Source organism: Numida meleagris, chromosome 2, assembly GCF_002078875.1.
Source record: "Numida meleagris isolate 19003 breed g44 Domestic line chromosome 2, NumMel1.0, whole genome shotgun sequence".
NCBI lineage: Eukaryota > Metazoa > Chordata > Aves > Galliformes > Numididae > Numida > Numida meleagris.
In genome coordinates this window covers 97,862,808-97,875,987 of record NC_034410.1, presented here as the reverse complement: position 1 = coordinate 97,875,987, position 13,180 = coordinate 97,862,808, and the positions used below count along the sequence as shown (strand labels likewise).

Genomic DNA, 13,180 nt, shown 5'->3' with positions numbered 1-13,180 from the left:
TCCTCACAGGAAGGGTGCTCCAGCTCCTTCATACTTTGAGGGCTTTCATTAAACTCTCTACAGTGTGTTGATGTCTCTCTCATAATGGGAAGCCCAGGAGTGGATCCAGTACTCCAGACATGGCCTCACCGATGTAGATTAGAGATGAAGGATCGCCTTGCTTGAACTGCTGGCACCACTGCTCCCAAAGCAGTTCAAGTTGCCATTAACCTTCATTGTGGCAAGTGCATGTTGCTGGCTTGTGTTCAATTTGGCATCCACCTCCTAGGTTCTCTTTTGCAAAGCTGCTTTCCAGTTGGGCAGACGTGGCTGAAAGTGCTGCTTTCAGGAGAAATGGTGCCTCCGTAAGAAAACAAATCAACTCTCCCACCAGCTTTTTTTTTTAATATACTAGGGCTGATCCAAAAGTAATGCCTCCTATTTTACTATGTTGTCCCACAGTATCAGAGGTGGATGTTGGTGGTATGGCAGTAAGAAGATGAACTTCCCACCAATATTCCATTATGTGTTGTTGCCATGTGACAGATGGCAGCAGACGGGCAGTCTGACAGAAAGTCACCTGACATGGAAGTATGTATGAAGCAAAGGTGTGTCATTGAGTTCCTCTGTGCAGAAAAAATGGCACCCACTGGCATTCATTGACACTTGCTGAATGCTTATGGAGACCAAACAGTGGATATGAGCACAGTGAGGTGGTGGGTGGTGCGTTCCAGCAGTGGCAACAGTGACAGTGGGTCACCTCTGCTGGTGCAGATTTTTATGAGTGCAGCATGGAGGCTCTTGTTCATTGCTGGCAAAAATGCATAGGCTAATGGTGGTGGCTATGTTGAAAAATAGTGTTTTGTAGCTGAGAACTTGCTCTATCAAGTAGTGTCTTTGTGCTTCTTGTATGTTTTTATTTCCATAGAAATAAATAGGAGGCATTACTTTCAGAGAAACCTACGTACTTTGAGGTTATTCATTCAGTGTGGAAGAGTAACGTGAGTTACTTCATTTCATATCTTTATTGCGTGAATTCAGAGCTGTATATCTGAGGCCTACTTTACTGATAAAACCCAGTGCTAGTTGAACAATAGCAGTGTAGTACTGTCTCACGTCCTTCCTTCTCAGTGCCTTCCTTTTGCACTGTCCTTGCTTTGGTTGTTCAGCGTTACTTCTTGCATGACCTAAATTGTCAGATTTCCTTCATTTTTGGAGATAAGTCTAATATGAGTAGTGGAAGAGTGACAATTTCCAAGCAGCTGGGGAGAGTCTGAGGTTGTGAGACCTCTTACTTTGCCCCCAACTCATTGTTTTGCTTCTGTTGTGGTCTTCTAGCCTGACATTTGGAAAGATTGAAGAATTTTTTTAGTTGTTTTTTGTCTGAATATTTGTATCTGATTCTTGCTTGTACTGTGAGTTAGTGCCGCAAGAAAGGCTTAGTTACAGTGTATGTGCTCCTCAGTCCTTAGGTGTTGGTGTGGTATCAGTGATATGAGTCTGCCATATGGCCATTTCTCCTTGGTCCTTCAAGTTTGGCTTTGGTTGTGTTCTGCATGCTTACTTGAGGGGGAAATAATGCAAGACTCCCTTCGTTGAACTGGACTTTTTCCTTAAAACATAGCACAAGTACATAGTAGCAGTGCTCAGCATACACGGGTACAGCATTGCCAGAGTGAAAATGAAATGGAAATTGTTTTTTGAAAATGTACATAAAACCACATGATGATGTAAAAGCAGAGCCATATTCAAGCAATGCTACTGTCAAGATATTTTCACAAGCAGAAGGAAAGACACTTTCATCAATTCTCCTAGCAATTCTTTACATGACACTTGACCAAGAGTACAGGAACTTTGGATAAAGTATTCTATTTAGAGTTATTCTATTTAGAATGTAAACAGGGCTTTTTACATTTCCATTGTTTACAGAGGGTATCCGTGTACCATAAGTTGCTAGAAAATGCATCATAAATTAATTCTGCATTTTAAAATGTGTTAAAACTTATCTGGCAATTACATGGTTTAGCCAGCATCATCTGAATCTCCTGAACAATGAAGCCAATACATTCTTGAAAGTTAAGTAGGGATGTTTATTGAAACAAATGGAAGTTATCTCTTCTGAGCTTTCCTAGTCTTGGCCAGATACTACAGCAGGAATAAGCACCACAGAAGGGAACACTTTAATGACAGAATCCTCTTATCTCAGAAACCAAGTAATAAAAATAGTTATTATTGTCTGGATGCAGCTAGCTTAGCCTTGGCATTAAGTACCACAAATAAGAATCTGCCTTCTTAAAGAATGACTGACTGGGGCTCTGCAGGCTGGGAGGGAGAAAGCTGCTGCTTTGTTTTGTGCAGAACTTCCTGCATGGTTCAAAAGGTAAAAGGCCAGTAATAAGATTTTTGAAGAATTCATGAATATTTCTTTTATGTATCTTTCATACCAGCTTACTCAAGGCTCTTACCAAACTAGTACTATTGTTATGCGTGGTAATAGAAGATTGGTATGGTTTTTATTTCAGAAAATTCAGAATATTTTTACTGAAGAGCAGGTGGAAGTGTGGTATTGCTGCATATTGTATGAGAACAAACAAAACTAGGCTGTCTCTGAGTTCATAATGTTCTGCCTTGCTCCTGTGAAAAACCTTGTTTGTGAAATGTTTCCATGTATGGCGTAAGCCACCTGTTTCTTCTTGCTGGATTTCAGGATGATGTGTACTGGCTTCTCTCTGGAGAGCTCCCTTAAACCGTGATGTTTAAGCTATAATGCTAAGCAATTTGAAAGGAATTGCAGTTTTTAATAGAAACTTTTGGCTGTAGAAATTGGTGACTCACCTCATTCAATTTACCTACGGGGAGTACGGTGGCATTTGTGCTTTTTCTCTCATTACTTCAGCCTTTAGATCCCAATTAAGCAAAGTACTCTAAGCACAAGCTTATTGTCATTTGGGCAACCCTCTTAAAGAGGCTCCTCAGATCCTAATTAAGCATGTGTTTATATGCTGCTTTGAATTTGGACCTATGTCAGTGAAATGGAAGGCTCTGTTCAAAGGACAGAGAGATGAAGAGAGAGTTCTTCAGCTGGAGGGAGCTCTCAGAGAGAAGGCAGAAAATAATACTCTAGAACTACTGGAAGTAGTTTTATTGAAATTTACATAACATATTCTAATGTTTTTTGCAGTGTAACCATTACCCTTTTCTCTTCCCCTGGCTCTTTCCTCTGCAGCTCCCTGTGGGGGGGGGAGCAGGGGTTGATGCTGGGCGCTGCTCCTGGTCACCGATGACAGGATGTGGGAATGACACAGAACTGCCAGGGAAGGTTCAAACTGGATGTAAGGAAAGATTTATTTACTACCGGAAGTGGTCAAACATTGGAGTGGGGTTCCCAGTGAGGTAGTTGGTGGCTGTCACTGCTCAGGAGGTGTTTGGAAGATGCCCAGAATAACATGCTTTAGGTTTTGATTAGCCCTGAAGCAGTTAGACAGTTGGACATGATCTCTGAAGGTCCCTTCCAATTGTACAATTCTGTTCCTATTTTAATATTAATTTTATTTTCTGTGGTGTGGATATTTCAAAGTACGGGTCGGTAGCCTAGAATACAGGAAGCCAAAGCACTGTATGTGCCTTCAATGCTTCACATACCACTGCTGAGATATTTAACTTATTCCTGTCCACAGAATACCTGGTAGGTTGTAAAGATTAATGTGGACAAAGGGAAAGTTTACCTTTGAATTTCATTTGCTAACATGTTGATTTTGGTTTAGATCTTGCAGTCATTCATCTGAGAGACTTGGAAAAGACCTTACTTAGTACTGGACTTCACTTTCTACCTTGTGTGTAGGGGGATGAATTCCTGTGTGAGCTCAGAGTGACTCAAGAAGACTGTTACCCTGTGTCAGCTCTTTTGTAAGGTAGGCTTTGGACAGATTTTCCTAGGAGAAAATACAGGGAACATAATCTGTTCAGTTAAAATTCCAGCTTAAATATGCAGCGCTATTTTGTGTTTCTGAGCTTAACAATTCTCTGTGTAGATTTTAACACCCACCTACTTGAACATTCTGAATTACCAGAAACAATGGAAATGTGTCTTCTAAGATCTCCTCTTCCAAAATACTCTTCATTTTCTGTTGAAATGATTCTCTTGAGCTTTTTTCAACTGTTTTTCTTTTGTATCCTTTCATTCTACAAGGAAAAGAATAACCTGCCAAGTTATTAGCAGTGTAGGTTAAATGAAATCACCTTATCTTCAGGACATTTCACATACCTCATTATGAATGACAGCATTGGCACTGATTCTCTTTTGCTTAAATGCAGTGGTTCTTGTTAACAGAGGCCATGTGATTGGCAAACTGAGATATTCATTATTGCAGATAATAATCCTCTGACTTTTCTTCACCCTTCTGTCATTTGGTACCCTAGTGTATTCTTCCGAGAATTAAAGTTATTTTTGTAATGTGTGAATCCCTTTGAAATGTCCTTATTTCTTAGAAAGCATTATTATAGCTTCATTAGTAAACTATAGTAATGAGATTTTATTGCGTTAGTACTAGTTTTCTTATTTGTTTATTAACTGATTTTTGAAGTTAGCCAAAATTTTGCTGACTTTGAACCCTACAACTACTCAGAAATTCAGAGCCATTAACTGTTTCAGATGTCCTTGGGTTCATGAAAGCAAATCCAGTCCTTCACAAGATTCTCTGGTTTATTTTTTGTCATGGGGGTAGGTGGCCATGTGCTTTTGCTCATATTTATATAAATAAAATACTCAGTGATGGAACATCTTTTTTTCTATCATTATTGCAAATGTGTGTTTTTATAAAGGATTTTCAGTTATGGTATTAAGTTACAGAATGAGTTGCTATGAACAGCCATAACACTAATTGGGAAATAGCCTATTTCATGTACTTTGTGTAGCCTGTGGGGAAGTTCTTTCATTTATGCATGTGCTGAATTATTTGTGATTAAAACAGTCTTGAGTAACTTTGGCCTCATTTTGGTCTCTCAAAAGTTAGTAGTTAAAATGATTTTCACCTTTTTCATTTATTTAAATGAAAAGTGGTTTGTGCTGATGATTCTGAAAGCTGTTTCTTAATGGTGGGGGGTTAATGTTGCTAGGTGTTCTGAATTAATCAAATTAACATGTTGTGTAATTTATGGGAAAGCTATTATTACTAAGAAATAACATTATTTGGATAATTCATCTAAAGTAAGCTAACATTGCTGGGAACAACGACGTGATACTTATAATAGCTTAAGACTACAAGAAATGTTTTTAAGTAATACAAAATTAACTCCTGCTTGAATTCATTTCTGTTTGCCCCATACAATATTGACAACACTGGCAGTATTTGAAATTTCAGGTGACAGGAGTTTCTGTGTACCACTCCAATCATTTTTATGGATAGCGTTGACATTCAATGTGATAATTTAAAAATCCCAAGAAAGCAGTGTGATCCAATCTCTTCTTCTTGAGCAAGCTTATTTATCAGTGTAGAAACTGTTCAGAATCTACATCCTCTAAGTTCACATATACAAAATAGGAACTTTCTGTGTGCAAATATTGAACCAAATTTTTTTGCGTGAGCTCTTAGAATATGTAGTTCAGATGATATAATATTACAGATAAAGATATGTATTGGATCTTGAATTTTCAGTTTAGAAGTTCAAGGGTGCGTGTTTCTTCTCACACCTTGTTAGCAGTCCCATTGTGTAAAGTTAATTTTGATTCTTTGAAACAAGAAAACGGTTATATCCTAACATTATTTTGTCTTTCACGTTGTCAGACATACATATATGTAATATAGAGTATATGAAAGTGCATATTTATTTAGTGGAAGAGCGATATATACTGTATAACTGAAAGTTTTCTCATACAACATTGTGTTTCTGTATTTATCCTGTTTGTGCTTATTGTACTGTTGCTGTATATTCATTTTAGCAGATTTTCATTCCATACCTGTTGATGTGGCTGTTTTAACTTGGTAGATTTTGTCTGAAGATGATCCGTTGAAATACAAACAAGGAATTGTAGCAGCAGTATTTCATTACCGAAGCTGAGGGATGTCAGACATAATTACTGAGATTAACATCTGGAGTGGTATGTTTAAGGGAAACCTGCCAGGATTGTTAGCCTATACAAAGCAGCATTATCCATATGTATAAAGGTTTATAACTAGAGCAAGTTGCATGAATAGTGCAAGTAAAAGGTATAAACCACAACAAAGATAATTTGAGTGTGCCTACTGCAACGATGTGTTGGAGGAAACTACTCCAAGATGGTGCATCTCAGAGCTTTCCAAAGTAAAGTATACCATCCATCCACAGAAGATATTGGCGAAATCTTTGGATTGCAGTCTGAATTTGCTGCCAGGAGTAACTTTTCAGGGTTCCAGGGTATAGGTGTCAGGTTCTTCCACTGGATGGGATTCTCTGCAATTTTTGTGAAACACAAGGTTTTGTGGCTGACTCATGTATTACAAATGCAAGCGAAAGTATGCATGCATTGGAACTCTGCATGCTGTTTTGTAGTATTTTCTGATGGTGATGATTTAAACTAGTAGCATCCATTAAAGGGAGTATGATGATAACTATGAATCCTTTCTACCCCATGCATATACTAAGATGCATAGAAGAAATACTTTGTAGTAAAATATTTATTCATGGGAACTTGTAAAATAAGCTGCTTTTAAATTTGTGATTAAAAAAAAAAAACTATCTCAAATTATTTTTCAGTAAACTGCATAACATGACAATTTGGTATGTGTAAAAGGAAACATACTTACTGAGCACAGACCAAAGATTTATACTTAAACTGTCCAGTGGAACTGCCAGATCGTGGCCTGAGCCAGTGGTTGAGCACCAGGTGAGATGGCCAGCATCCCAGTAGAAGGCACTGCCATCGCCTTCTTTTGCTGCACACTCATGCATTGCCGTAAAAGTTGCTAGTAGTTCCTATTTGCAGAATAGGCAGTATCCTGCTTTCTTAGGTAGCTACAGTAAACATTTACTTACAGATCTGCCCTTGGTAAGTTTCAGGTCGTGCTTAATTATTAAGAACAAATACATCCCCAAGGAGATGTCATGTATTTTGTTACATGTGAGAAGAGCTTAAGTGCTATTCTGATTTTTTTTCACTTGTTGGTTCCTGTAGTCCGTACACCAGGAACACTGGTATTTTGTTAAGAAAATGTTCATTGAAAAATCTAAAAATGTTTGAATTTTACTTTTTCATCCCTCACTTCTGGTAATTTAAGAAATGAGAATTTGCAAGGAAGCTTTAATTGTAAAATACCCAGCTGCATTAGAAGAAAGTAGTAGCCCATTAATCTAATGTCTGAGATTACTATTTTAAATTCAGTAAAGTCATTTTTACTGATGTGCAAGTCAGTAAAACCGTAGTGGGTATGCTCCAATCAGCTTTTGTAAATAATCACAGTAATTCCAAGTAATACGGAGGATATCACCCTTGGGATGGCAGTTCCATATACTTAATTTTTGAATTTTCTTTTGGGGATGCACTGAAACCTGATGATTTGCAATGCATGAGAAAATCCCAGTTCTTCAAAAGATGTTTGCTCAAATGAAGAGGTGTGTTTACTTTCAGCAGTAAGTGAAAATTAGAGGCCACAGTGGATTTAATCTTGGTCAACAGTTAACTTCAAAACTTATGCATAATGTATATAGATGATGTGTATATTAATAATAGTCACTTATTTATTTCAGAGGTAATAAACAGCATAATTCATTACACTGATATGTCTATTTTTCATTTATATCTGTTTTTTATGAGTAGAAATACTGAAAATGTGGTGCTTGACAGTCTTATGGATAAAAGTGCAATATATAGTGTGCCAGTTAGAAACTGAAATGTCTATTTAATCAAAGTCTGCCAATGCAACAGATTTATGTTGCAAACAAATCTTCCTTACGCATTCGAAGATGAAGTTAAGCACTTGTTTTATTTCCTTATATATTACTTGTTTGTTTTTGTTCAGAAGGAAGTAGAGCATTTATTGCCAAAATTTGAAACTATCAAAATACAAACATATCGCTTACATTTCCAAAAAGAATGATGATGATCATCATTATTTAAAAGTGTTCCACCTCACTCCCCTCCCACCCCAACCCTTTAATAACCTTCTTGTAATCCTTTAATCCTGTAAGCTTTATCTGGGTCTTTGTATATATTACCAGAGCAACTTTCTTTCATTACAGCATCATCAAAGAATGGATTTCTGATGTTCTGTAGTGTACAGGAAGCATGAAGAATTATTTCTGAAAAAAAATCAATTCTTGTCTGTCACTGCTTTGCCTTTTATATGTAGCAAGCTATTTTCTTCCTGTCTTTCATAATGTATTTGAAAGGCTAAGTATTAACAGTTAAGAGGTGTACTTATAAATATCTTGCAATTTACATCATAGTATTTTCAATGAAACTTTCATAATGGGGGATAACTTTTAGAGCTGATAGGACTGTCATATAACTCACTTTGTTAGTTTATGGTCTAAGAGTTCTTTTCTCAGTGTACAACAAGATGACCTTTTGCAAATTGTGAAGACAACTAATAAATGACATTGTTAAAATAGAAAAAGATGTAGAAAGTGAGTGTTGTATTCTTAGTTTTGAAGGCAGAAAGCCTGGTTTTGAACATCATTAGAACTTGATAAAAAATTTCTAATGATTGATGGATTTCCTAAATGACTTGATTATTTAATAAAAAAAACACCGTTGCAAATATGTACCATTTATGTCAGTACTCTGGTCTTTATTTAAGACAAATCTTTGAGCTGTCCAAGCAGTTACTTGAAATATAACATGTAGACTCTTTTTATTTATGACACTGAAGTTAGTAATGCTTTGTGGCTATCATTGAGTAAACTGCAAATTCATGTATTTGGTTTATGCTTTATTAATATAAGGAGTATGGTCCTTTTATGAGCTGTCTCAGAGGAGTCTTGGGGTATGTAAAGTCCGGCATTTTCTTAAGCATCAGATGATAGATTATAAGGAAACACGTATATTTTGTAGTTATTTCCAGTGACTAAAATTACTTCAGAAAGGTCTGATGTAGCAGGACCTAGATACAAATGCCTCTTCTTTAATTGTTACTGGTGTCATTCATTGGCATCAGATCTAAACATGGAGGAGCATCTCTAGATCTCACCTTCTTGATATTAATTGTTTGAAGGATGGATTCTGACTTCTTAACTGCCTCTTCCATTAACATGTATGAAAGTTCCGTACCAAACAACATTTTAGGAATTTTTATTTGACTTTACAGGGGAAAAAGTAGTATCCTAGTAGCTGAACTGACAGGAAGTACAGCTTTCTAGGCTAAATTTGATGCATATTTTATGATGGTGACTTATGTGCAACATAAGTACATTTTGATGTTTAGTCATTGCAGGTAGAAAATGTACTCACTGTTCCCATTCTACCTGTATCTTGTTCTTTCAAAAGCTCTAATTCAAGGCTTACCAAAATAAACTTCTAAAGCTATAAGATCAGAAGTTGGAAAGAAACAAAATTATTTGAAACAATGTTATATTAAAAAATATTATGCTTTAACACATTTTCAATCTGTGTGGTAGATTTTACAAATTACCATTTCTCTGACAGTTTCTGAGAAACTGCTTTAACTGTTGTTTTAACAGTTGCTGAATAATTGGTTTGCATACTTGACTCTTTTGATCTCTCTTTGCATTCTTGAGTTTCAAAGAAAGGGAAGATCCAAGGTCTTATTTTTAAAGACTTTATTGGTTTCTGTGCATGGATTTCTGAACTCTGGCAAGAGTTTTGTTATCTAGCAGTCTTGAAATGAACTTTCTTACTAAGGTCGCTGCATCTCACTTCCTGCATTTCTAGTTATAGAAAGATTTCACTTGTATTTATTTTTATAAGAGGTCTTTCTGTTCCTCCCACTCCTGTTCTTCAGAATAGATAGGCTTAATTCCTTGACATTTGAAATCCAGTAAAAGTAATTAAAGGATGTTAGATACCACACAGCTGAGTTTTCTGGGTTCCTCAGCAAGGTGCTTGATGTGAGTGTGCACGCTCTTCCTAATGTGGAGAAAGTCAGGCATTTTGGGGTGGTTGGCAGAGCAGACAGGCAGCTCACCTTGCCAGACCTGCTGAGATCTGACCAGCAGGGAAATTCATCATGACAAGTGAATCCTCCAAAACCTTCAGTGATTCTCTTGGTATGTGCATCTACTTGAGAGTCCAGAAGTTGCTCTTTCATGCAGTTGTCTACTTCCACTTCTCTTGGTTATGTTTTTTTCCATGCCTTTTACTATATAGAATCACAGAATCATAGAATCCTTAGAGTTGGAAGGCGCTTCTGAAGGCCATTTAGTCCAACTCCCCTGCAATGAATAGGGACACTACAGCTACATCAGGTTGCCCAAGGTCGCCTTGAAAATTTCCAGGGACGGGGCATCCACTACATCACTAGGCAGCCTGTTTCAGTGCCTCACCACTCTCACTGTGAAAGATTTTTTCCTTATATCTAACCTAAATCTACTCTCTTTGCGCTTTAAAAAGCTTTGATTAAAGCTTTTCAGCTGTAGGGTAAGTTCCTTCATCATGAGGCTGTAGTCTCATCAGCAGTCCTTATGTCCCCTCTTCTCTGCTCTGGTAAGCGTTGCATCCTTCTCTGCACAGCAGTGCGTTTTAACAAGAGCGTTGGAGAGACCGTCTTCCTTTTCAAGAATTCAGGGCTTGCATTGGCCAGTAAACTGCAGTCTGATCTGCCAGTGTAAACGTGGGAAAGGGCAAGCTCCTCCCGCTGCTGCTTTGTGAAAGGTGTCCTCTGCCATGCTGTGTGATTTTTTTTCTTCCTCCGTGGCTTCTATCAGACATGGTTTGTGTTGTAAGTAGTGAGTCTGCAGTTAAAAAGAGAAAAAAAAATGCCTAACTTATGGAGGGCTGATAGCATCTGGCACAGGGTGGGATGGTAGGGAAAGAGTGGCAAGGCTGAGCTTGCACCTGACAGTTCAGTTGGGCATTCAGAAGTAGACTGGAGGAAGGAGTGCAATGCCAGCATTTCACAGGGCCTGCCGAGACTCATGGAGACAGAGTTGCAGGCCTGGAAGTGCATCAAGGTTCAGGTGGTCTGGGAGTGGGAGCAGCTAAACAGGTACAGCCAACAACAGTTGATATTCTTTTTTTTCCCATGCATTTCTCCAAGTTGTACTAATTCTTAATTCAGTTTTTCCTGTGAATTGATAAGCGTCCCCACTGTTATCAGAACCTGTGCTTTCAACTGCACGCAGAGCTTTTATCATCAAAGTGAAACACGGTGGGACAAGAAGGTATCATTTCACTGAATTTTTTTCCTTCAAGATCTCTTCAGAGTAAATTCTTAATCTTGCTCCTTGAATATTGACATCTGTAAGGAACGAGAGTTTGTTTAGTCAGGAAAAATCAGAATTGAGGAGGCCCATGTAAAAATAAATAAGTGAAGTGCCTCTGCTTTAGATGGGAATAGTTCTCCCAGCCTTTAGTGTAGCATCACTGCGGCTGCACTCTATAATTACAATGTCACTTGAGAATTGCTTCACAATTTTAATGCTTTAAACTCTTGACAGGCGCAATTCTGTGCCACGTTATTTTAGTTCTGTGGCACTTACAGTGGTTCTCAGCAGCTTGTGAATCCTGAACATACATGGCTTAGTGATTGGAGTCAAAAAGAAATCTCTGAAATGATCTGTCAAGCTTCCGTGAGGGAAGATGATTCAGATCTAACCTTCCACAGGAGGTGGTATCACTAGGGATGAATGAAGAATTCTGCAAGATGTATTGCCAGTTTCACAAGCAGGAAAACACATTATATTTAAGATAAAAATGCTTTTTGAAAGCTCCTGGCAGACTCTAACAGACAGTATAGATCCTAGGCTTTAGGATTCGTATCATAATAGATCAGAATAAGAATCCAGGACAATACATTTAAGGAAAAACAAGATACAATGAAAGGTAGTACAGACAGAATTTGTCCCTCGGGTTTTTTGCTCGAAAATCTTCTAAATGTCACATTTCAGGTTTTGCAAACTTTACTTAAAATAGGATTCCTTGTGCTGCAGTGTGTGTAACTGTCAGGATGCATTTGCGAAGCTGTACACCTGTCAGTCAGACTGCTTCTCTGAGATCTGACACAGCTGCTCCTTAAGTCTGCACTTGCATAAACCTCATAAATCTCTTCTTCAAAGACGAAGAGACTTGCTAGTCAGTAGTCTTTTTTTTATAATTTTTTTATTCTTTAAACTAGCCATTGTAGGCAGAGTTTTTTTTCCAGCTATGTTTGATGAAAACCTGCTGTGGAAGAAAACTCAGGCTGGTTGAGTCCTACACATAATGCCGCTCTTCAGCTGTGTTAAATTATACCTCACCAACAGTTAAAGTAAATACCCTGTAATTTTTGAAATGCGTGGCACTTAGTCAAATCAAATCAATTTGTTTTCTTGGGCTTGCTTTCTTTTACATAAGCCTGTATATTTTCTTTTTAGACTTTTCCTTCATTGCTGTACCTCCGTAGGTTTGACAGACTTTCTCCTGGCACAGCCCAGCACATCAGAAGTCAGAAGCTGTTCGCGTTAACTTCCCAGTACATCTGTCAGAGATGCTGAGATGCAGTAGTTCATTAACATGGAGGTATATGTGGTTCATAATATGGAGGTATAGACTTTCCTTTTTCTAAAGAAAAGCTGCTGTATCAGCTCTTTTCATTTGATAATTTCCTCCAATTTAAGAAGTTTGAAGCATGTGAGTGGTTAATCAAAGTACAGTTTGGTTGAAGAACATCACTCAAGGTGCACGGGCAATTCTCCTGAAACGCTATACCAGTAGAGCAAGAATGTTAAAGGGGGTAGAAGTCAGATGCAGTCACATGCAACAATTATTGCAAGATAAAAATCCTTTGAAAAAGTAGAGAGTATGGATTTTCTTTTTTTTTTTTTTTTTTTGAAGTTTAGTGCTCTGGGATTCCGTGGTATTCATTAAAATGACAAACTACATCCTGAGAGGCTCAGTGCAGGTGTTGTCAAAGAAGGTAATTACCAAATGGCTGCTCAAGTGAAGTTTTCTTAGAAATTATTACTTTTAAAAATGTATTCCTGGTTTTTCTTAAGTTAAAACATCCTTTTATGAAATAATTTGTAAAGTGTGATTGATGCAAAGTTAGGTAATTACTTAAAAAGCACCCTC

General features: G+C 37.6%; 1 protein-coding gene across 12 annotated transcripts in view; it reads left to right on the top strand.

Annotated features, from left to right (window-relative positions):
- PTPRM (protein tyrosine phosphatase, receptor type M) overlaps nucleotides 1-13,180 on the top strand; it is a 462,428-nt gene that overhangs the window by 71,395 nt on the left and 377,853 nt on the right. Inside the window, exon 2 of one of the 12 annotated variants that reach the window (XM_021385887.1) lies at nucleotides 12,513-12,628. The exons of 9 other annotated variants lie outside the window; for them this stretch is intronic. The gene's annotated coding sequence lies outside the window, so the exon portion shown is untranslated. Of the gene's footprint in view, nucleotides 1-3,866; nucleotides 3,891-12,483; nucleotides 12,629-13,180 lie in introns of those variants that run through there. 2 more of the 12 variants (XM_021385888.1, XM_021385890.1) reach the window with 2 other exon arrangements.